This window comes from Peromyscus leucopus, chromosome X (assembly GCF_004664715.2).
Source record: "Peromyscus leucopus breed LL Stock chromosome X, UCI_PerLeu_2.1, whole genome shotgun sequence".
NCBI classification, from domain to species: domain Eukaryota; kingdom Metazoa; phylum Chordata; class Mammalia; order Rodentia; family Cricetidae; genus Peromyscus; species Peromyscus leucopus.
Window position 1 is genome coordinate 86,137,034 of NC_051083.1, and position 22,823 is coordinate 86,159,856.

Consider the following 22,823-nt stretch of genomic DNA (forward strand, 5'->3'; position numbering starts at 1 on the left):
TATCTACTGTTTAAGCTAAGGGCAAAGGCACCTAGCCTTTTGGTGGTACTTACATCAGTCTTTAAAAGATCTTTGCTACTTTGGTGGCTCCTTTGAAGACAGTAGTGATGCTGCAGGGAAAATGTCATCTGGTGGAAAATTCTGAACTTGAGCACATGTGAAAAAAACAGATAACTCATCTAATTGTTTAAACTCAACTCACCATTGAATCAATGCAAAACTCATGGTATACTTGTATTTCTGATATTATGTTTATTGTCTTGTTAATATTGACAGTATTTGTTGATTATTAGAACATTAATTTTATATGTATGGGAAAGGCTTTCAAATTGTCTGAACATGTTCATTTCACACTCCTGATAGACTAATATTTGATATTTTCTAAGTTTACTCAGCTGAAATTCAAATGCCTACATTTGTACCATGAAAGTGAATGAGCTAAAGGCATTTTAAAAACTACTGTGACTCTATAAGGTCCTTTAGTATCTGCTAAATCCTGCTCATCCTAATTAGAGTGAGCTTTGAGACCCCTACACTGATTCATAGTTATATTCCTTGCTAAATAACAGATCAAAGGAAGAGCAGATCAATTATTGCCATTGGGTAGTTGCATTGGAAACCATCTCTATAATCTTAAAATCTATTTTCTGGTTGAAAGAGCAAAATGAGGTGCAGATAAGTGTTATTTAATTCTATTCTTTAACATGTATTATATAAACAATTAAACTGGATTTAAAAAGCAAGAATTCTAGTTTATAGGATTGTAAGATCATTAGCTATTGTGAAAGTTCAAATGAACCTGCTCATCAGATAATAAGCAATACTATAATAGTTACAATAGTGAATAAGATGTCATTTTACAATGAAATATATATATATATATATATATATATATATATATATATATATATATATTGAATGGAAACACATCATGGAATTAGAGTAATGGTGATTCAATGGCCGCTTTGAAGGAAAAAAACAAAGGAAAAAGTAATTGATATTAAACAGAAAAAGGAATGAATCTGTATCTCTTTGTGTTTGTCTTGCTAAATAAAGGGCTTGTGAACTAGAGAAGGAATTCAGGAAGCAGAGCATTTAAGGATTATAATAAAAACATTTCATTATATCCCCAGCCTCCTGTTCACTTGCTTTGTGAGCATTATGTTATGTTGTTTCTTTCGCAGTGTGAAGATAAGAGATGAAAGATTTAAGGAAGTCTGATCACAGGCAGATTATTCAGGGAAGTGGTAGGGACAGTGTTTGAAATAAGGTTTCTGAAAGTACTTTCCACATGTCTAAGCTATGGGAAGGAGTTCTAACATCAGCATCATGCTGCCCAGTTTCCTGAGACAAAAAGAATAACCATATGGTATTTATACAACCTAAGAAGGTGCCTAATTTCTACCACCTCAGTAGGTATACTTTCAAGAGCATTTCTTAAGCTGCGAAAATACTAATTTCTGTGTGAAAATACTAGCTGAATGGATTTTTAATATGCTAATTACTTTTTTTCAAAGTTAACTCTGTGGTAAGAAAGTTGCTTTCATATTTTATATATTCCCATGAGTGCTAGGAAAGGAGAAAAGGCCAGCAAAGGCCATATTCTCATGAACCACACAGCAATTCCCACTGGCAATGAAGCACTAAAATTTGTCACAATGTTCTGTTACATAGGGGGTATACTATTTTGGAATGCTCTGATTGTCAAGGAAATGGAACACTGAATTAAAAGGGCAAGTGTGTCTTTTAGGGAGGCTAAAAGGAGGACTGTTGCCCTAATATGAAAGCACTAAATCTCAAACCCAAAATATTTATAGAGCAAAAGCCATGATTGCCTTCTAACATCAAATTCCAGTGTCTTAAAAAATGTCAATTGTTTGATTATCCTCATTGCCACAAATGTCATAACTTAAGTTTCTATTTAACGCAACATAATCGTAACTATTTTTGTTTATATAACATAAAGATAAGACAATATCATAATATAAGCACAACTAATCCCTATATTATATTAAGCTGCATAAATATGATAATTCATTTAATCTTCCCAATATACTATATGATAAACACTAACATATTGATCAATTGACAATTAAAGGAACAATGGCTTTCATAGATTAAATTTCTTTTCTTTGCTCCCAAAGCTAGTAAAGTCATATCCAGCATTCTCAACCAAGGCAGTCCAACTGTGGACTCTTCCTATTTAAATTACTGTACCGTACCATTCAAAAGTGAAGTACAGACAAAATTCTCATTACTTGGAGATTTGGAAAATTTCAATATTAAAATAATACTCATAGTTAAATATTTCTATTAGCCTATATGTCAGTAAGGTATGCTAGGCAGCTGCTTTGCCACAAACGGCAGATGCACCGAAGAAAGGAAGGTATTGACACTGTGTGCATACCAAATTAATCTCTCAAAAGAACTACCATTCTACTCTGACTGCTTCATGCTCAAGTGCTCTTGCCAGTTCCTCTGCTGTCTTAGCTAAGGAATCAAGAGAACTACAAATGAAGGGGAAGAGCTGCAAAAATAATCATACTGCAACCAACAGCTAGAACTTTAATCTAAAATATCACATATACATCTTCTATGAAAGTGACTGTTTGATTATACATAAATCAAATAAATCAATTCTACTAACTATGTTCATATGTTTTTTGATATAAAACCTAAATCAGAGGTAATTCTCTGAGTCTATTTTAACTAATTTGGAATTATGACATTGATCCTTGAAAGGTATTCAATTTCTACTATAACCTAGGTGGCATGCACTTCTGAACAAATTACTTCCTTTAATCTGTGTTTTATAAAATACGGAAAAATATAACAAGTGCATGTTTATTCTTTCAGAAAAGAAAACTTAGAGCAAGAAAATTATTTTTCCATACATCATAGTAAGAGAAACGGGAGTAGGGAAGTGAAGAAGTTTTCTGATTTTTGCATATTGCATGCCAGGAATTGATCTAGTCAGTTCACGTACATTGTCGCATTTACGTCTGATACGTGTTCAGAGGAGGGATATGAATAATGTATCCCAGAGGATAGGGATAGTAGCTGTCTGTCTGTTACTTGCTGAAAGAGCTTTATGGTCAGGTGAAATTGTGAAATAAGCAAATTCTACTCTCTGAGACCTTCCTTCTCGTTTTCTTTGGTCAGACTGAGCAAATGAATACTGACAGCTCCTGAACCAGCAAGTAGAATCTCAGGCCATGCTTAGGAATCAGCAATGTGGTATACATGAAGCCACAGCTTTGTATTTGATAGGCTAGATTTTTGAGCCAAGTAGGCACATAGTTCAGAAAGATACTGACTGATGCTCAAATCATGTTTCCCAAAATATAACTACATACAATAAAGAAAGGCTAGAACACGTCTAGCCAATAATGCGGATTTTAGTCCTCTCCCAAGAGACAAGGGTTAGAGTTTCTATAAAATATTAATAGTTTTGCACATTTATGACCTAACACCAAAAATATCTTTTCTCTCATTTTTTTTTCAGGGAACAGCTAAAGTAATTCACCTAAGGTTGCAAAGCAACAGATCAAATAAGCCCCTGGGACTGTCATACTTCAGAAATGTTTTTTTTTTATTAAATTTGGATATCTTATTAAAATTAGTTTACTTTTTATTCCTTTTGCAATGTACAACTTTTTTCCTTTGTTTTTATAGCAAGCTTAAGGGACCATTGAAAAACTTGTTGTTAGTGACTTTAAAATAGACCTGTTTCTGGTCATTGAGAAACCTAGGTGTTCACATGATTTGGCTGTGATTATTTGCTATTTTTGTGGCAATAAAAGGTTGAAATCCTTTGTTTTTTTCCAGGAATGAACCCCGCAGAGCTCTGACTAAAGAGGGCTTCCTAATATATAGCTTCTCAAACTGCTGCTCAAGGATATACAAAGCACTTTGAATGCCAGTGTTTGAACTATAGCTAAATGAAACAAAACAATGACATCCATATCACTGTTTCAATTTTTTATATTATTTTAAATTTCATGTGTGTGTGTGTGTGTTTGTGTGTGTGTGTGTTTGTGTGTGTGTGTGTGTGTGTGTGTGTGTGTGTGTGTGTGTACATGAGGCCAAAGGTGATGGCTTCCCCTGGAGCCTGATTTCTGGATTTATAGATTGTGAACAACCTAATATAAATGTTTGAATTTGAACTCAGCTTCTCTGAAAGTAAAGTACATATTCTTAGCCACCGAACCATCTCAGCTCCCTTTTCCTTTGTTTACATCATAATCTCAGGATGAACTCAGAAGACAGACTTGGTTGCCCCAAACTCTTTCCCTTTGGCTTTACATACATAAAATATTTCTGCTCTTCTTACCTTTAGTTTCTCATATCCATTCCTTGTCTCTAATTGGTAGATAATCTCTAAGCATTGTAACTCACAACATCGTCTATGGAATGACAATATTATTCCCACCTAGGAGTTAGAAATTTAAGAATCACTGTACCTACTTCAGTCCTATGAAATCAGAATTTACATTTTAACAAGATTCCCAAGTGAATTATCTTCACTTTAAAATTTGGTAAGCAATTTATATAAGAGAATATCTGAACTCTAGTTCAAAAAAATGCCTTTTCTTTCCCTTCTCTCTCAATCCCTCTGCCAGAAATTCAGTTTTTAGTAGTTTCATGTATGATACTGTGACTTCAATATGTATGGCACAAAATGTTCCCCCCCTCTGTGTGTGTGTGTGTGCATGCATGCGCGCATTTGAAAGAGCGTGCCAGTATCTATGTGTGCATGTGTGTATGTTTTTATATATATATATTCATATATTTCAATTTTTTGCCCTTTAATATAGATAATTCAATTTTGTTCGATTTCCATTCACCCTGTCTGTTAACAAGCTGTTATTTTTTTAGTTGTTAATGACTACTAATGTCTTTGAAAATGAACGTTTTCTTGTTAACTTGTCATTTGACATAACTATCTTTAATTTCTATTCTTAATTAATTTATACAAATGTTTTTATCTTATCTCTGAATTTTTGCAACATAAATCAGTGGGGTCCTCTCAGGATGTATCACAAAATAGGAAACTAAATAATATCTTATGTGAGAATAAACTTTAAACTACTTATTAAAAGTTGAATATCTGATTATCCATCAACATGGAAGGTTTGCTATTAGTTTTATTATTTTATTATGTAAAGGCACTGATGACTGAGGTCATATTTACAAATACATTTGTTTAAACTGGTATATATGTATCATTTAATATTGCTGGATAACCAGAAAAGCTTTGTTTGAAAATTTACATACCCTCTTTTAAACAAAATACTTACCACAAAAGTTTGGTTTTTTTTTTTTGTTTGTTTTTTGTTTTTTTGTCTTTTGTAATTTGTGCTGGTATGATAGATAGTTCCAAAGGAATTATGAATAAAGAGAGGTTTTAGATCATAATACTTAGTTTTCTATGAAGTTACCATGTTCATTATGCAAAATTTAGTGCTAATTATATTTCTTAGTCACATTAAATAAACAAGAGTACAAAAAGATCAAAATTTCATGGAAATGACTGAAGTGATATTTTTACCTCAAATAAAGCAAGAACAATGCATTGATAAATTTCACTGTTACCACTGAATCACTTCTTTTTTTTTTTTTTTTTTTTTTTTTTTTTTGGTTTTTTGGAGACAGGGTTTCTCTGTGTAGCTTTGCGCCTTTCCTGGAACTCACTTGGTAGACCAGGCTGGCCTCGAACTCACAGAGATCCGCCTGCCTCTGCCTCCCGAGTGCTGGGATTAAAGGCGTGTGCCACCACCGCCCGGCTTGAATCACTTCCTAATGAACTGGAAATAACTTTCAAATCTATGAGCTTATAACTTTTGGAGCAGGATGTGATGTGATGTGATGTGATGTGATGTGTGTGTGTGTGTGTGTGTGTGTGTGTGTGTGTTTATTTTTCACTATTATGTTGAAGAGAAAATATTAGGTAATTCTTATAACTGCCAGTATTATGTTGAAAACCCAATAATTCCATATCTTTTATATGATTGGTACCATATTTAAATGGACTTTTCTCTTTCTTTTATTCTAATTTTGTTTCACTTAGGTGTTGTATCACAACCTAACATACATCTTCATGCTAGGAGAAATCACATTTATAAATATTACTCATTTATCCTACTAGATATGGAATTTGTATATCAAAGGTGAAATAAGAGACCAGAACTTTTAGATCACTGTAAGAGGAACTTCAAAGAAGTCTTTTAAATATTTTTTCTCTCTAAGCCATGGAATCTGTGATTTCATCCAGTTCTCCTCCTGAACACCTTATAAACAAAGTACATAGAACTCTGGGGTTGTACACAAATAAATTTCTGTCTACAGGATGTTTTTGGTAACTGGTAATCCACTGTGAAATTGCTACCTTAATGCCCTGAAGTACTCTGCTTGGACTGGAACAACTAGTTCAAGCAGTCACAAACAACTTGAATAAGTTGAATGTGAACAAACAAAGGCTTGCTTAGACCCAGATACCTTGGAAATATATTGCTTAAACTTTGAATGTAAATAGTAGTTTTACAAGTAATGATTTACAAGAGATTACACGTTACCTTGGGTTCCTTTGTCACTCCCAAGGAAGCTGGAGAGAACAGTTTTGGGTCACCAATGTCTCTGCCAGATGGGGTGATTTTTGTCTTCTCCTTATGCTTTTGAGTATTTCAAAATAGTAATCATCTGTTGTGAATGTTAAGCAAACACAACCTAAAGAGAACGCTTGAAGGCACAAGAGTATCCATGACAGTGGGGAAGTTGTAGTGTATGATGGCTCTTTTCAGTCAGGTTGCTCTAGAAGAAACATGTAAGTCACAAGGGTATACCAGATGGAGAAACAGAGGTTTCCTGCACCAAAAATAGTGCTATCTTTATTAAAAACTCAGCTATTATTAAATACCAGAAGAAGACAAGAAAACTAGCTCTGAGCAAGAATGTCCACATTTAGCCTCCAACATGGCACCTGCTCCTTCCATAGAACAAAGCACAGTGGACTACCAGCCTCCCTGGAGAACTCAATGAAGAATAACTCGTGCAGGACAAGGTGGCCATCATGACTGGACCTATTGGCCTGCACCTCAGGAGGCCAGCTTTTTTTTGTTTTTCCAGACAGGGTTTCTCTGTGTAGCCCTGGCTGTTCTGGAACGCACTCTGTAGACCAGGCTGGCCTCCAAAGGCTGTGATTAAAGGATGTGTGCTGCCACCACCTAGCTGATCTATCTTTTCATTAAACACACCCCTCTCCAAAACCCATCAGAAGTCCTCAGCCTAGAACCTTGACTCACTTGTATCAATTGCACTGGATTCTAGCATCAAAATACTAGAAAGGTGATGCCTCCAAGGATTCTCAGTCTTCTCTCCTCCTATTTTCATGGTTTTTTTTCCTGTGTGGCCCACTGAGTATAATTAGCATTTCTTGCCCAAGCTTTGGTGAGATGTTATTTCCTAGGGAAAGGACGACATATCAATGACTACACCATGAAAGAAAATGACAAACTTTCTTTCAACAACATTTAACACTCAGTAGTATCTCTGAGAGGGGTGGGTCTTAATTGTCCTCCTTCTCCAACCATGATGAAATACTGAAAAACCCAGTTTGACCTGTATTTGTTCCCTGGAACCAATGTAAAGATGGAAGGAGAAAACTCCACTCTGCAATGTTGTTTTCTGAAATTCACAAGTGTATAGTGGCACGTGTATGCATGCATGAATGAATGCAAGTGCATTTCCCCCATCCACCCTCCCACACACAGAAGACATATATACATCTTCATCATTGTCATTGTGTTTTTTAAATGAATATGTTCTACATCATGCAATATGTACCACTCTGTGATGGGGATTCAATAACATGTAAATGAGCCTAATTATGCATTAAATTAACCTCTTTTCATATTTCCTGCTGCTAATAATAACCCCCGGAAGGATGAAAATTTCAGAGAAATCCACCTTTTTCATTAGTCTCAATGCAATGAATGACTTTTTACTATTATCTTCCAAATGATTCAGCCGCTCTGTATAACAAACAGTCTCTCCTTTCTCTGTAAAATGGGAATACAAATACTAACTCAATCACAATCTCATGGTAGTAAAATGGGTTAATATTGACAAAACACTTTGTAGTTTTAAAGGTCCATTCCTGGACTAGTGAACATTATTAAAGCATGGCACTAGGGATTAATGATGTGATGACTCAATAGACATTTGGTTTTGTATCCCAACAAAGCACTTCTAAACCCAATAAATTTGATACCTCAGATTTTTATTTTTTTCTCTGTCAAAAGTAATATTTATTTAAATTCATATGCTTTTAAGTACTTTTCCTAACTATAAGTACAAAACAAATATGAGAGCTGCAAAATATGTTATCTGTTTTTCTCCTTTTTTTTATTAAGATATTTTCTATTCATTTTACATATCAACCACAGATTCCCATGTCTTCCCTCCTCCCACCTCCCACCCTTTCTCCCCCAACCCACCCCCCCCATTCCCACCTCCTCCAAGGCAAGGTCTCCCATGGGGAGTCAGCAGAGCCTGGTACATTCAGTTGAGGCAGGTCCAAGCCCCTCCTTCCTGCACCAAGGTTGCACAGTGTCTCACCATAGACACTGGGTTCCAAAAAGCCAGCTCATGCACTAGGAACAGGTCCCAATCCCATTGCCTGGGGCCCCCCTAAACAGTTAAAGCTAAACAACTGTCTTGCTTATCCAGAGGGGCTAGTCCAGTACCATGGGGGCTCCTCAGCTGTTGGTCTACAGTTCATGTGTTTCCACTAGTTTGGCTAGTTGACTCTGTACTTTTTCATTCATGGTCTCAATATATCTCTTGCTCATAGAATCCCTTCTCTCTCTCATAGATTGGAGTCCTGGAGCTCTGCCTGGGACCTAGCCATAGATCTCTGTATCTGCTTCCATCAGTTACTGGATGAGGGTTCTCTGATGGCAGTTAAGGTATTTAGCCATCCGATCACCAGAGTAGATCATCTCAGGCACCCTCTTGACCATTACCAGTAGTCTATGGTGGAGTCATCCTTGACTCCTGGGGATTCCCAGGGACCTCCTTAACTCTGCTTATCCCTTTTCCCGTGGTACCTTCATTTATCATGGTATCTCTTTCCTTGTTCTCCCACTCTGTTCCTGACCCAGCTCAAACCTCAATATGTTATCTTATTAATGTCCTCACTCTACTTTTAGAAATATATATTTAAAGCATTAAATAATATTTCATAAAGAAATAGACAGTATAACAACATTAAATATTATCTGTAATATGAATTTATATATTTTAGCCCTATTATTTTACTGCTTGACTTTTCATTATAAAACTATATATTTGTTTCTCTGCTTTCCAAAATGGTCTCAAAATATACTAATAATATTTTAAGATGTAGCAATACCTTAAAAAGATAAGTACGAAGGAAAATTTTCATTTTAATGGGAAATAATACTATACTACATTTAGGACACATTAAATGTGTTTAGAGAATATAATGCAAGTTAATCAATGTTGACATTATAGTATTAATATTAAAACTAACAGAAATTGAATATTGAAAAGAGTAAAAGTTAATTTATTCTTCTCATACTAGATGAATTATGCTGTAAGTTTGTCTCCTTTAATCTTGTCTCATTACTTCACCTTGTGTGATATTTTGCTGTATTCCTCTTCCCTAGATTTAGAATTAAAAATAGAAAAAATAACATTCAAAGGAGAAGAACAGATTTAGTAGAGGAAAAAATCCTATGCTAATACTGAAATTCACTCCCCAAAACAGAAGAGACAGAGTTGAATTTATGCTTGACATGACATCTTAAAAATTCAAAACAGAACAAAATTTTAAATGAAATGGACTCATGTGACTGGAGTAAAAAGTATTTTAACATGTATTAGTGTCTGGTCCTTATCCATAACCTCTAGTAGGAGAGCACATATATCCTAACTCCCAGCAGATACTGTTACTGGGTAACAGATTCTTATTTTGGGAAAGTGAATATGTTGATCTAAAATAAAGCAAGGCTAGATAAAAATAGCTTTATCCAAACAGTTCTAATTCAAGTGAAGCTACAAGGAAATAAACAAGATTATGCTAACCAAAAAGGCAAATTGACTTGAAAAATATCTTAGAAATATCACCATATTTCATTATGTACATCTCTTAACCTACCATAGGACACTAAAGAAACAATACCGTCATCAGAATGACTAATGAAGCTAGTGGAAATCCATATATTCTTCACAGCCAAATACTGTGACACCATAGGGAACATGTTGTCATAGTACTACTACTATTGCTCTGCTGCTGCTTCTACTACTATTTCTAACAATAATAACCAAAATAATACACAACAACCTTAGCACCACATGGAGGTAAGCCTATTGATATTAGAACTTGGACATTGCTGAATTAAGAAGGCAACCACTCAAATATTCTTTAATGCAAATCCAAGACAATATTTACAATTCCATCGACTAAAATGGAAGACATTAGACTTGAACATCACACACTACTACATTCATTTGAATAATTCTATGCCTCTGAGATTAGTTAAGAAATATCATTGAAAGAGACATCAATATTACTACATCTTGATTGAAAAAAACCTACACTTTGATTCTTTTCTACTGTTAAGCATCCCCATTCAAACAGTGAGATCAATTAGCTCTACTATCATGAGGCTTTAATATGAAAGTCATTAATTAGTGCTATGGAAATGTATGTATATGTATATGTATGTGTGAGATCGAGAGAGAGAGAGAGAGAGAGAGAGAGAGAGAGAGAGAGAGAGAGAGAGAGAGAGAACAGATATGGATAGATATATCCTTAATATAACTTACTGCAAAAGGGAAATGAAAGGAAGAAAAACACTGAAGATGTTATATTTGGTCAAATTCAGGTTTCAAGAAATTCTTCAAAATTTTAGGTTCAAATAGCATTTTAAAAACTTAGGATAATATGTTGTCTTCTAGAGCTACTGATTAGGTGAGAATTTCCATAATTCCTATGTTCTGGGTTTAAAATCTTATAGACTTGCCTAAGATATTAAGATTCTAGCTACAAATTTCATTTCTCATGGGCATTTGTTAGGTTCATTCCCAAGAGGAAACATGTTCCCAAACATTTCCCCAATCTGATATAGTCACTTGTGACAAAAGATTAGAAGCTGTACCAAAAATTTCAGGATATGCATTTGGCCTGCCTTAAAACAGTGTTCACTGTGGCTCTAAGTTTTCAGCTATTTCCTTTCCAACTATGGTTCAAAGACCGACTAAAGCAACTGAGCATTTAAGAGTGGGGGATGAGGTCCTACAGAATGTTGCCATCTCTGGAACAGTGACTTACTTGTACAGTGGGAATGCATAATGTTATGCTTTTATCTCTAGAGATTCTAACTCAGCTAGAGAAAAATCTCCAAATGTAAGAGGATAAGATCAGTAGTGAAAGTGTTACTCAAAACTACTTTAGAGATCTCTATGAGAACATAATTAAAACTGGTTACCTTTTTCACATTTAAAACAATACTCAGCCAAGTGGTGGTGGCGGTGGCAGCGGCGGCAGCGGCGGCGGCGGCGGCGGCACACGCCTTTAAATCCCAGCATTTGGGAGGCAGAGCCAGGTGGATCTCTGTGAGTTCGAGGCCAGCCTGGGCTACCAAGTGAGTTCCAGGAGAGGCGCAAAGCTACACAGAGAAACCCTGTCTTGAAAAACCAAATTAATTAATTAATTAACTAATTAATTAATTAAAAAAATAAAACAATACTCTACAGGCTTCAGTCAGCTGGACTCCTGAGGTCTACCCAAGAAAACCAGGTAATTATATATCACAGTAAATCTGTAAAAATAATGTATCTGATATATATATATATATATATATATATATATATATATGAAAATTGGCAGTTTTACAATACAATGGAACTATCATCAACTTTGACATTTTACCAATAAAATAACTGATTATACAACATATTATCTGCTTTTCCCAAAGAAAGACACTTTTATCTTCTAATTTATCTTAACTCCATAAATATATTGAGGCTGCCAGCTCATGTTCCCTACTTTGAAGGTTTGGATTCATACTTCCTTCATACTGCAAATGTTAGCCTACCACAAATTTCTGCAGAGCACTGATACACCTATTTATTTCATATCTTCTGTATTCTTTTTTGGTTGGTTTTATTAACATGACACAAGCTAAGATTATCTCAGAATAGGGAAGTACAATTGAGAAAACACTTTCCTCAGATTGGCCTATGAGCATGTGCATATGGTATTTTCTTAATTATTGATTGATGTGGGAGGGCTCATCCCACTGTGGGCAGTGGTACCCTGGGCACTGGTCCTGGGTACTATAGTAAAGCATAATGAACAAGCTATGAGAATTGAGACAGTAAGTAGTTGTTCCCCTACAAGTTGCTTTTGGTCATGGTGCTTATCACAGCAATAGAAAGCAAACTAGGACAATGCCTTTATGTTTTAACCTCTGTAACTAAGATTAAAATACTCTCAATAAACATCCATGTTTGGATTGATTTGTTATTTACTTAACTATAATGATACTGCATATAAACAAAAAAAAAGCCTAATGAATGTCAACTACCATCCTTTGCAAATTATTGCTTAAAATATATTTTCAAAATAAGTTAGCCCCCCTTTTAGTTCCAACTCTGTTCCCCAAAGATTGTGGTTGCTAATCTTTAATCTGATTTTCTATTCTTGTTCACACATAAATGTATACCTATGTATCTCCACATCTATATCCTTTTATAAGAAATGGTATTGTACTATTTTGCTTTTGCATAAATAGCTCTACTCATCAACTAAACTATTGTGAATGCTTTCTGAAGTTAGCGTAGCAGATATACTCCATTCATTTCAATTTATCAGAAGCAGAGTTCCTTATAGGGATTTTCCACCCGGTGGTGTTGGCATACATCTCTAATTCCAGCACTTGGGAGGCAGAGTCAGGCAGATCTCTGATTTCAAATCCAGATTGGTCTACAGACTGAGTTCCAGGACATTCAATGCTACACAGAGAAACCCTGCCAGGAAACAACGACCATCTCCCACACACAAAAGGATATTTAAACATATAAATTAATCAGCTGACTAGGTTTGGTTAACAATTAACTTTTGCCTAACATGTTATCACATTAATTTATATACTATTCAGATTGTTATTCCTTCTTATAAGATGACAGAATTCCAGAGTTATGATGAACTATCCCTTATATTTGAAACCTCCCAAACCAAGATCAGTTTCCTAAGATCAGCAAGTAAACTTGATTTATGTCTCTTATTACAAGTAAATAGATGTAATAGTCTTTTCAACTAATGGCAATTCTCACACTTCATTTTGTCAGGTCAACAGACTGAGACTAACTAAAAAATGTTCTGAGACTTCAAGGAGTCTGCACCTGTACATTTTTTGAACAGTAGGGCACTGATTCCCACTGTTATCACAGGAACTGCCCTGGCTGAGAAGCATAGTGGTTAGGTTTTAATGGCACCACTTAATTCTCTGCAAGATGACTAATGGTGAAGAATCTCAAAGTCAACAGTGTTTACTTTGAGGAGGACCCAACAATAAACCTGAACTGTCCTTCAAGTGTATGCAGCATTTCTTTCTGCTCTGACTGCAGTTAACACAGTTTTATCTTCTTTCCCCGGTCTTAGTATTATATATGAAGCAAAGCAATTCCAGTCCCAGAAAAGGGATAGCCCTTGATAATAACATATCAAGCTTGTGTTGAAAGTAAAGGTTATAATAAAGTAGACAAGATCACATCTTAACAGTTTTCCCATAGATTTGGGATGAGAATTTGGGCCAATAAATTTTGTTTCAAATAGAAAAAAAAGCAAAGCCTCAAGACCCCTTAGTGAGATTTTGAAATTATGGAATAGATTATAAAAGTGGCTTGGAGCAAAATTGGATTTGGTTGAGGGTATCTACTGTCTCTAGGGATTACATATAAAATTAGGTATCTTAGAATAAACAAAAGCAAAGCTATTTTAATGTAAGAAGCAATAGAGTTTTGAATAAATTCTTCAGGACAGCAATTAAGAATCCTTGTAACCAGGTCATTTTCACACACAAAAATAAAATAAAATAAAGTAAAACAAATAAAATGATCCAAAATGCATAAGAAAGAAGCAAGTCTGAATTAAGACTAAACTGTGTGTAGGAACAAAAGACCAGATGGCCTAAAAATTCCATATAGTTAACGCTCCAGTTTTTTTTTTAAGTCAATTAAATATCTCAGAATATATTTCATGCATTTTTAAAATTTATTCTTATGTATCTATCCCATATTTCTCTGAGTGGACATGAGACTCTATCTCTCCTCTTTTTTCCTGTGTGTGTGTGTGTGTGTGTGTGTGTGTATGTTTCCTTTAGGGAGGATTAAGATTATTCTCTAGTTGTTAAAGATAAACCTGTAGACACTATATCATCACAAACTATCAAAGAAGAAAAACACCTTAGAGTTTCATCTCTTTATTTGGATAAGATAGTTTTCGAAGTTAAATATAAAAATCAAAAGTTACCCAACTAGTTGGTGGAACAGCTAACCTAGTTTTTCAAAATGGTAAGTTATGAGAATTACTACAAGATCCTATGCTCTGGAGTATTTCCGGCATAGCTTTTTGAAGAATTTGATGTTCCAAAGGTCAGAATCTTTCATCTGCAATATTAATATTCTGTTGTCCCAAATATTACTCTGGGAGAACTATTTTGATTTTTTTCTAAGGTCAATCCTTCCTTTTCCACTGGATCTACTCCCCTCTCACATACTTTGGAACTTTGCTCCAACAATTAATCATCTAAATTTTATGTTGTCAACTTTTCTCTGTCTGATGGATAATTTCTATCATCATGCTTTATTTATTCCCTGATTATGCTTTGGTTAATCTTTTCGGGAAAGTACATTGTATTTTTTGAAACCTCTGTTGATACTATATTCATTTCCAGTTATAGTCCCAATTAATATTTATCCGTCTACCTACCAAATGTCTTCATTTTCATGTCTACTATGTGGTGATACTTTGTGTTTTAACAAATAAAGCTTGCCTGGAGAATCAGAGGAAAAGAAAAGCCATTTTAAGTAAACAAAGAAGTCAGGCAGTGATAGCACACACCTTTAATCCTATCATTTATCCGACAGGATCTCTGTGTGTGTTCAAGGCCACACTGGAAACAGAGCCAGGTGTGGTGACACACACTTAATTCCAACGCTAGTTAAACATCGAAGTCTGGAGGTCTGTACAGACAGACAGGAAGTGACAGAGCTGTGTAGGAAGAAAAAGTGAGGTAGCTGAACAAAGAACAAATCAGATGACAAAACAAGAAGATATATGTGCATGGGTAGACAGGAAGTAACTCGCATTTGGAAGCTGCAGAGTTGGTGAGGTAAGGTTTGCTGGTGGCTTTCCCTATTTCCCTGATCTCTCTAAGGCTTTCATCCCATTATTTGGCTCCATGTTGTTTATTTAATAAGACTATTTAGAAATACTTCTACACTACTATCCAGTTTAGATTCTAAATTCAACTCTATCATGTTCTGCCCTACATTTTTTTAGATATAATTAGCATTCTACTACCCAATAAAGGCAACTTTTTCCTTTCTGCTGCTGAGCTAAAAGCTTGAATCATCATTTGCCCACATACTTCACATGTAACCAGCCATATAGGCCAATTAGATCTACTTTCAAAATATTTTCCGGATTCTGATGACTTTTTATCACTACTTTTTAAGTCATTTTATACTGGAAAATATTTTTTAATGTTATCTTCTGGTAATGGATTCTCCTCCCTTTTACTCCTAACACTGTCTTTCTTCATCAGAGTTTCTATATTAACCTCCTAACTCCTATGTCTTTGCCCTCTATGGTAAACTTCAGTCTTCATATATTAGAGACCACCATAGTTATGAAAAATCTTATAAATATGTCTAATTTTGCAATAATGATATAGGACAGAATTGATTTTTGCAGTTTTACAAATGTGAAAAATGTAGTTAACAGATATCAGCTCTGTGTCCTAAAGGCCTCTAGTAAAACGAGGTGTGTTTCCAGGAAAATATAACAAATTAACAATTGCAGCCATTAATCAGTTAGTAGAACTTACTTTATCAGTAATAATAATCGAGATTCTGAGAAAATGAATCCAAGTCAATATTGATGAGTAAAATTGCAGAGTATAGTTCTGAAGCAATTGCCTTGAGCAATAGGAGAAAACTGAGTCTTGGGTTGGTATACAAATATTTCATATATCTCAAAATATAATTTATATGACTTAATAACTTTCATGTCCATTTTTTTACACTGAGCTTGTTATATAATTAAGCAATAGAATCAAATTCTTTTTTTTTACTTTGTAGATTGCTATAATTATATTTTTTTACATTTTTAATTGGAAATAATCTTTCATATAATATATTCTGATCATGGTTTCTCCTCCTCCAACTCCCCTCAGTTCCTTTCTACCTCCTCACATGCTCAACACTATGCTGTTTCTCTCTCTCTCTCTCTCTCTCTCTCTCTCTCTCTCTCTCTCTCTCTCTCTCTCTCTCTCCCTTGCAAATAGACAAACCAGAATTTATTTAAACAAAAAAAGAAAAAAACCTACACTCATCCACATACACAAAACTCAAAATCTGAAACCATACTATGCAAGCAAAAGACTAATAAAAAAATCCCAACCAAAGCTATATGAGACAAAGTCTACAAAAAATACCATTAAATTTGTTTTGTGTTTGCCATTTGGGCATGAAGGCTACCCTGGAGTGTGGTTAATATACCCACTGAGATTCCAATGGGGAAAACTAAGTTTTCCTTTGCAAATGGATGTCAATTGCACATAGTGACTTTGTTAGTGATGAAAGCCCATGATTTCTTCCCCATCTTAGCACTAGGACTCTGCCCAGCTTGAATCTGTGCAGGCACCATGAATGCTGCCACAGTCTCTGTGAGTCCAGTTATAATTGAATCTCATGTGATTGTTAATCTTTAGGAAGTGTGGTATGTGTGTATATTATTTTGTATTTCTATGTATGTTAATTCTTTCTAGATTCTTGTAGAAATTTACCTTTATTATTATAGTTCAAAATGTTCAGGTATGGAAAATTTTATATTTAATATAGATCTTTGCAATCTCTAAATTGTATCCTACTATTTGAAACTAAATATGATCAGAAGAAAGCCCCAATATAGAAACTTGCCTTCTAGAATTTGAGTTTTTCCAGTCTGCCAGGTGAAAACATTTTGACCTGGGGGCTCAAAATTCCACATGAGAGCAAGGGAAAAACAGTATCTTCATCATGCCAATTATAACTTATAGAGGGTTAACTTGAGGCCAAAAATTAGTAAATGCTTTTCATGGAATAATTTATTGAGCTCTCATTTTTGTGTATGACTTAATTGGCCATGTCCATCTCACAGAACATGGAATAGAGACATAGAGAAGTTTAATAACTTGCTTAATTGAAATTATAGCCATTATGGAATCAACATCTCAAGTTTTTTTTTTTATATTTTATTTTTTTTTATTTTACAATACTATTCAGTTCTACATAATAGCCACAGATTCCCTTGTTCTCTCCCTTCCTTCCCCCCTCTCCTTCCCCCCAGCCCAACCCCCATTCCCATCTCCTCCAGATCAAGGTCTCCCCCAGGACTGAGATCGACCTGATAGACTCAGTCCAGGCAGGTCCAGTCCCCTCCTCCCAGATTGAGCCAAGTGTCCCTGCATAAGCCCCAGGTTTCAAACAGGCAACTCATGCAGCAAGCACAGGACTTGGTCCCACTGCCTAGATGCCTCCCAAACAGATCAAGCCAATCAACTGTCTCACCTATTCAGAGGGCCTGATCCAGTTGGGGGCCCCTCAGCCTTTGGTTCATAGTTCCAACACCTCAAGTTTTAACATCTCTAAGTGACTAAAGTAGCATAAACTCAATAATTTTTTCTAATAGTTCTGATTAATTTTTTTCCTAGAAAATATTGACAATCAAAAATGTAGTGTCTTAAATGTGATTATTGTATATGCATGAGGATACCTATACTCTACAAAGGTCAATGTCTACTTAATATTCTTCATATTAATACTCCATTATTCCTAAAGATGACTCATAGGAAATGAAATACTGATTCAATCGAAATAAAATAATTCAAACACATGGACCTTATTTTATAGTTGAATTCAATTCACAAGCACTCTTTTGTTTCAACAGTTATATTGAATCTTCTAGTTTTCTAGGCATAAGCAGGAAACTTAGTGTTAATTTTGACATACTCTCTATTGAAGTGTACCAATGTAATAATGCACTAAGTCACTCATGCCTCGTTATTCTTGCACTCTTTTTAAAATGTACTTTTTATTTACTTTCCCATCTTTAAGACATTGACTTCATTAATTTCCTTGCTCGCTGTCTTTCATTTCCTATTCTCGTTTCTTTATAGTAGGCACACCTTCAAAATAGGCATTTATCTAGGATATATTGCTTGGACAAAATATAAATAAATAAATAAATAAATAAATAAATAAATAAATAAATAAATAAAACATTCTGGCATATGTACTTGCTTCTATTGATATTTTGTCCTGATAAAAGTGTTTTATTAAATTATGATCAATGTAAAGATCATAGGATGGCAAGATACTTTGAAAATGAATGTGGTCTGATTTATTAGACTCTGAGAGACAAAGGTGATCTCTAAAGTTATTCAGATTAAATACTTGCCCATCTAACATCAAAATCCTTCTGTTACATGCCAGTCAGAAAATCAGCCAACTTCAGTTAAATCATGTACAGGGATGAAAAATCTTATATGAGATGAAAAGTAAAATATTTCACTACTGAATTTTAGAAAGTTTTATTTATACTCAGCTGATACCTATTTTTTCAACTTCCAAGATTCCACCTCTTTGTCTATGTTGCCATATCTTAAAATACAGAATGATAATGGTGATATGCTTTCTGAGAAATAGATGTTATATTTTCTTGTCAAAATTTCTCTTCTCAAAGATGGAGTTCTTTCATTCCTTTAAGTTCATCAAGCATCATCCTATTTTCAGCAGTATGTTGCTCATCTTCCTTCACATTTAAGATGTTTCTAAAATATGCCATATAAATACTGAAGTTGAAATATTATCTTTCTCTATGTTTGTGAAACTTAGATTTTTTTCATTAAGGATTTATTTCATTAAAATTGTTTCAGATTTATTTATTTTATTTTATATGTATGTCTGTTTGCCTGAATGTGTGTCTGTGCACCATGGAGGTCAGAAGAGGATGCTGAATTCTTCTAACTGAAATTATGTATGGTTTTGAGATACCATATGAACACTTGGAACTAAAACTGGGTCCTCTCCAAAAGCAACAAGTGATCTTAACCACTGAGCAATTTTCCAGCCCCAAAGCCTTTTTATTTTAATATTAAACCTAATTCTGACAAATACAAAGCACTGAAGAATCACTTCTAGGTTAAAAGGTTTCAGATTAACAATAATCCATTAATTATTTTAGCAGAGTAGTTATCAATATTATCACAACCAAGAACCTCATTATTTGCACCAAGTTGTAATAGTAAATATTGTTCAATATATTTTTAATATCAAAGTAGCATATAAAAATAGAATATACTTCATAAAATGATATGCTATAATGTCAGCATGTTATTTCCTAAATTGGTCCACATTGTTTCTAGCAATCATTGTCTTCTATGTAATAAACTAATTCTAAAATCTGGGAGTGGAAATCAATACTACACAGGGAATCTGCTTTTCTTCCTTTCTATGTCATGACAGCAATTCTTTTTTTGAGACAGAATCACTCTATAGCCCAGGGATATACTATGTACTCCAGGATGTCTTTAGTTTTGTGGAAATCTTTGTTCCTCAGCCTGCCAAGTGCTGGGAAGAAAAAAGGTTTATTTAAATCCTCACTTCTTATATTTCTGTATGATGTAGACCCTAAAATATATCACCCTTATACTGTAAGAAATCACATAATATAGATATACCTCATTCATGTTAAAGTGGACAGGGAAAATTCCATGAGGCTTCAGTCCTGCAAAAAGAAGTATGGGCAAACGAGAAAAACTGGGAGCAGGAGAAGTGGTCTTCACCAGGAAAGGGCACATGGAATAGTTATCCAATGCCAAATGATTCCTGAAAACATACATGTAAGTAACAATATATGGACTCAATATTTTATATTTAGGAATTTATAGGTATATAAAATGCATATATGTATTTAATAGCAATTAAAAGAAGACATGAGTTTGAAAGAGAACACAAGAGTGTATGGGAGGGCTTGGAGGGAGTAAAGGGAACAGAGAAATGTTGTAATTATATTCTAATCTCAAAAATAAAAGTAATTTAAAAGACCGTTGTCAAGACAGCAATAACAACAAATATAAAAATAAAAACCATAAGCCACTGCTCTAAACATTCCAGTTCAGCAGCTTGATGTGCCTTGCAGAATGTTTGTCCTGTACTTTTGGTTTATCTTTGAATAAAACTCCTTGCTACTTTGTAAAACCGACCAACAAACAAAAAGTGAATACAAATCTGTTTTTTTAAGTCAAACTCAGTGTAAGACCAACTAAATATAACTGTGTTGCTAATGATGCTGCAGTTCATAGCATAAAAGTTCAAGATTTCATGGTAAAAGCAAGACGCATATTGTAAATAGGAGTCAATATAGAAGTGATACAGAAAATTTGCATCAATTACTAAATTAGTTTCTTTTTTTTTTTTTTTTTTTGAGACAGGGTTTCTCTGTGTAGCTTTGTGCCTTTTCCTGGAACTCACTTGGTAGCCCAGGCTGGCCTCGAACTCACAGAGATCCTCCTGGCTCTGCCTCCCGAGTGCTGGGATTAAAGGCGTGCACCACCACCGCCCGGCTCTAAATTAGTTTCTTATTGGATTGTCAAATTCAGGGCTTAGACACGTAATTCTGCAACAGGAACAACCCACAGTAGTTGTATCAAATAATTCTGTGGAAATTCTTCTTCAGGCTTTCTCAATGAAACATGACTCCAGAGAGAGTCCTACAATACTCCAATAAGACAAGTATGTTTGCTGATTTGTTTATCTATTTTCCCTATTTGGATAATACATTTTATCAACACATAAGATTTGAATGTTGAGATTTCATAATCAATTATAAATGCTTCTAACTGGTTCTAATAGACTGAAAATACCATCATTGTTTGGTAATTTAAAATGTTAGTTCTCTGTTTAAGACTACAATAAAATTACCATTTGCTTTTAGATTATTGTTGTATTCCTTTTCCTGTGGAGACATGAACAATTGTTTGTTCATCTCACATAGGGCACTGGTAGACGGAATAAATGACTCTATCTGAGTGTATCTTGATGAACCAATGAGTTTAATAGGATTCCTTATCGGAACATTTGTGAGCGGTTACTTGAGAAAGGCTGGATAACACAAGTGTAGCTGCAATGACATGGAAAGCCCCCATTAGCTATAGTGAAGATTCATGAACATGACATCCCCAGAATTCCCTGCGTACCTTGTAGCCTCCGGCAGTCTGCTCTCTCCAGCAAATGTTTACAGAACATATAATCTCAGGAATGTACCTTTAGAAACTTACGACCCTTGGAATCCCCCTAATCTTTCGATTTTTCTGAGCTTCCTGAACCTTGTCAGTGTTAGTGTAGTAGATTCCCAGGTCTTATGAGCTGTCTTCTGTCTCTCAGGATAGAGTGTTTTAATCTTCAAGAAATGGCTAAAGAACAACCACTGCAGTATGCTATAAACATGTTGATGCTAAAATGGTCAAAGTAAGTCAAAATTGAGTGGCAGGCATGGTGTTACTCACCAGCTACAAGAATCTTTCTCATTTTACTTGTTAGATCTCATTTGTTGCAGGTAGCAGCAAACAATATTTGTTAACTGATCACAAATTCAGCTGGTTAAAGGAAGCTTTCCAACAAACTTCTCTGCAAATGAAAGACAGTATAGTATCACATCACGTCAGTCAATTAGCTGTTTAAAAAAATAGTCATCTTTCTATAATATGCTTCAAAAGCACATAATGCACATGGTCCTGAAGGCATGTGCTACTCAAATGGAGGGAAGCGATTAAGTAACTTAAGCCACACTGTCAATGAAGTTATTACATAGAGTGATATAGTTATACTCAAAACATCAAGAACCAGCACAAGCCAGAGTTCTATAAATTGTAGATGTTTCATAATCAAATATTTATAGCTCTTCCTGCAGTGTTTGAAAAATTAAATTATTAAAAGCAGATATTGTAACAAATAGGTTAGCATCAATCTCTATCAAAGTTACATTTCACTATCACTGCCACAGTCTTCCTTTTGCTTTCAGTCTTTCAATTAGCAATAATCGCGCCTCGGATAAACCTCATTGGCTATGATACTGCCACTGTGCAAAGCTTGCTTTCAGTCTTTTAAGATTGAAGAGAAAACTAACAAATTCTGGTAACAAATCAAAGCTTTGCGCTATAATTTACTTTGTGAGTAATTTCTAATTGATTCAGACTGATGGGACTGCACAGTTTGATGTATTGCAGAGTCAGGAGATACTTTGGACCAAGTAAATTTACAAGCTCCTATTCTTGAGAGTAAAATGGCTGCTATATTTCATGTTGTCATTTTTTTATTTGTAACAGCGTAGTCGTATACCTATGTGGATTCTTAAAAACAAATACCAAACAATATGTACACCTGTAACTGTCTCAACCACTTATCAGTATTATGTTTGGTAGACTCGCCTTCTATTTGCTCAAAATAAAGATTTAAGCAAAAATACAGGA

General features: G+C 34.6%; 1 pseudogene; it reads right to left on the reverse strand.

The window, feature by feature from the left end:
• Window positions 1-22,253: 22,253 nt before the first annotated feature.
• LOC114697023 lies at window positions 22,254-22,444 on the reverse strand (annotated as a pseudogene).
• Between the last annotated feature and the right edge of the window lie 379 nt (window positions 22,445-22,823).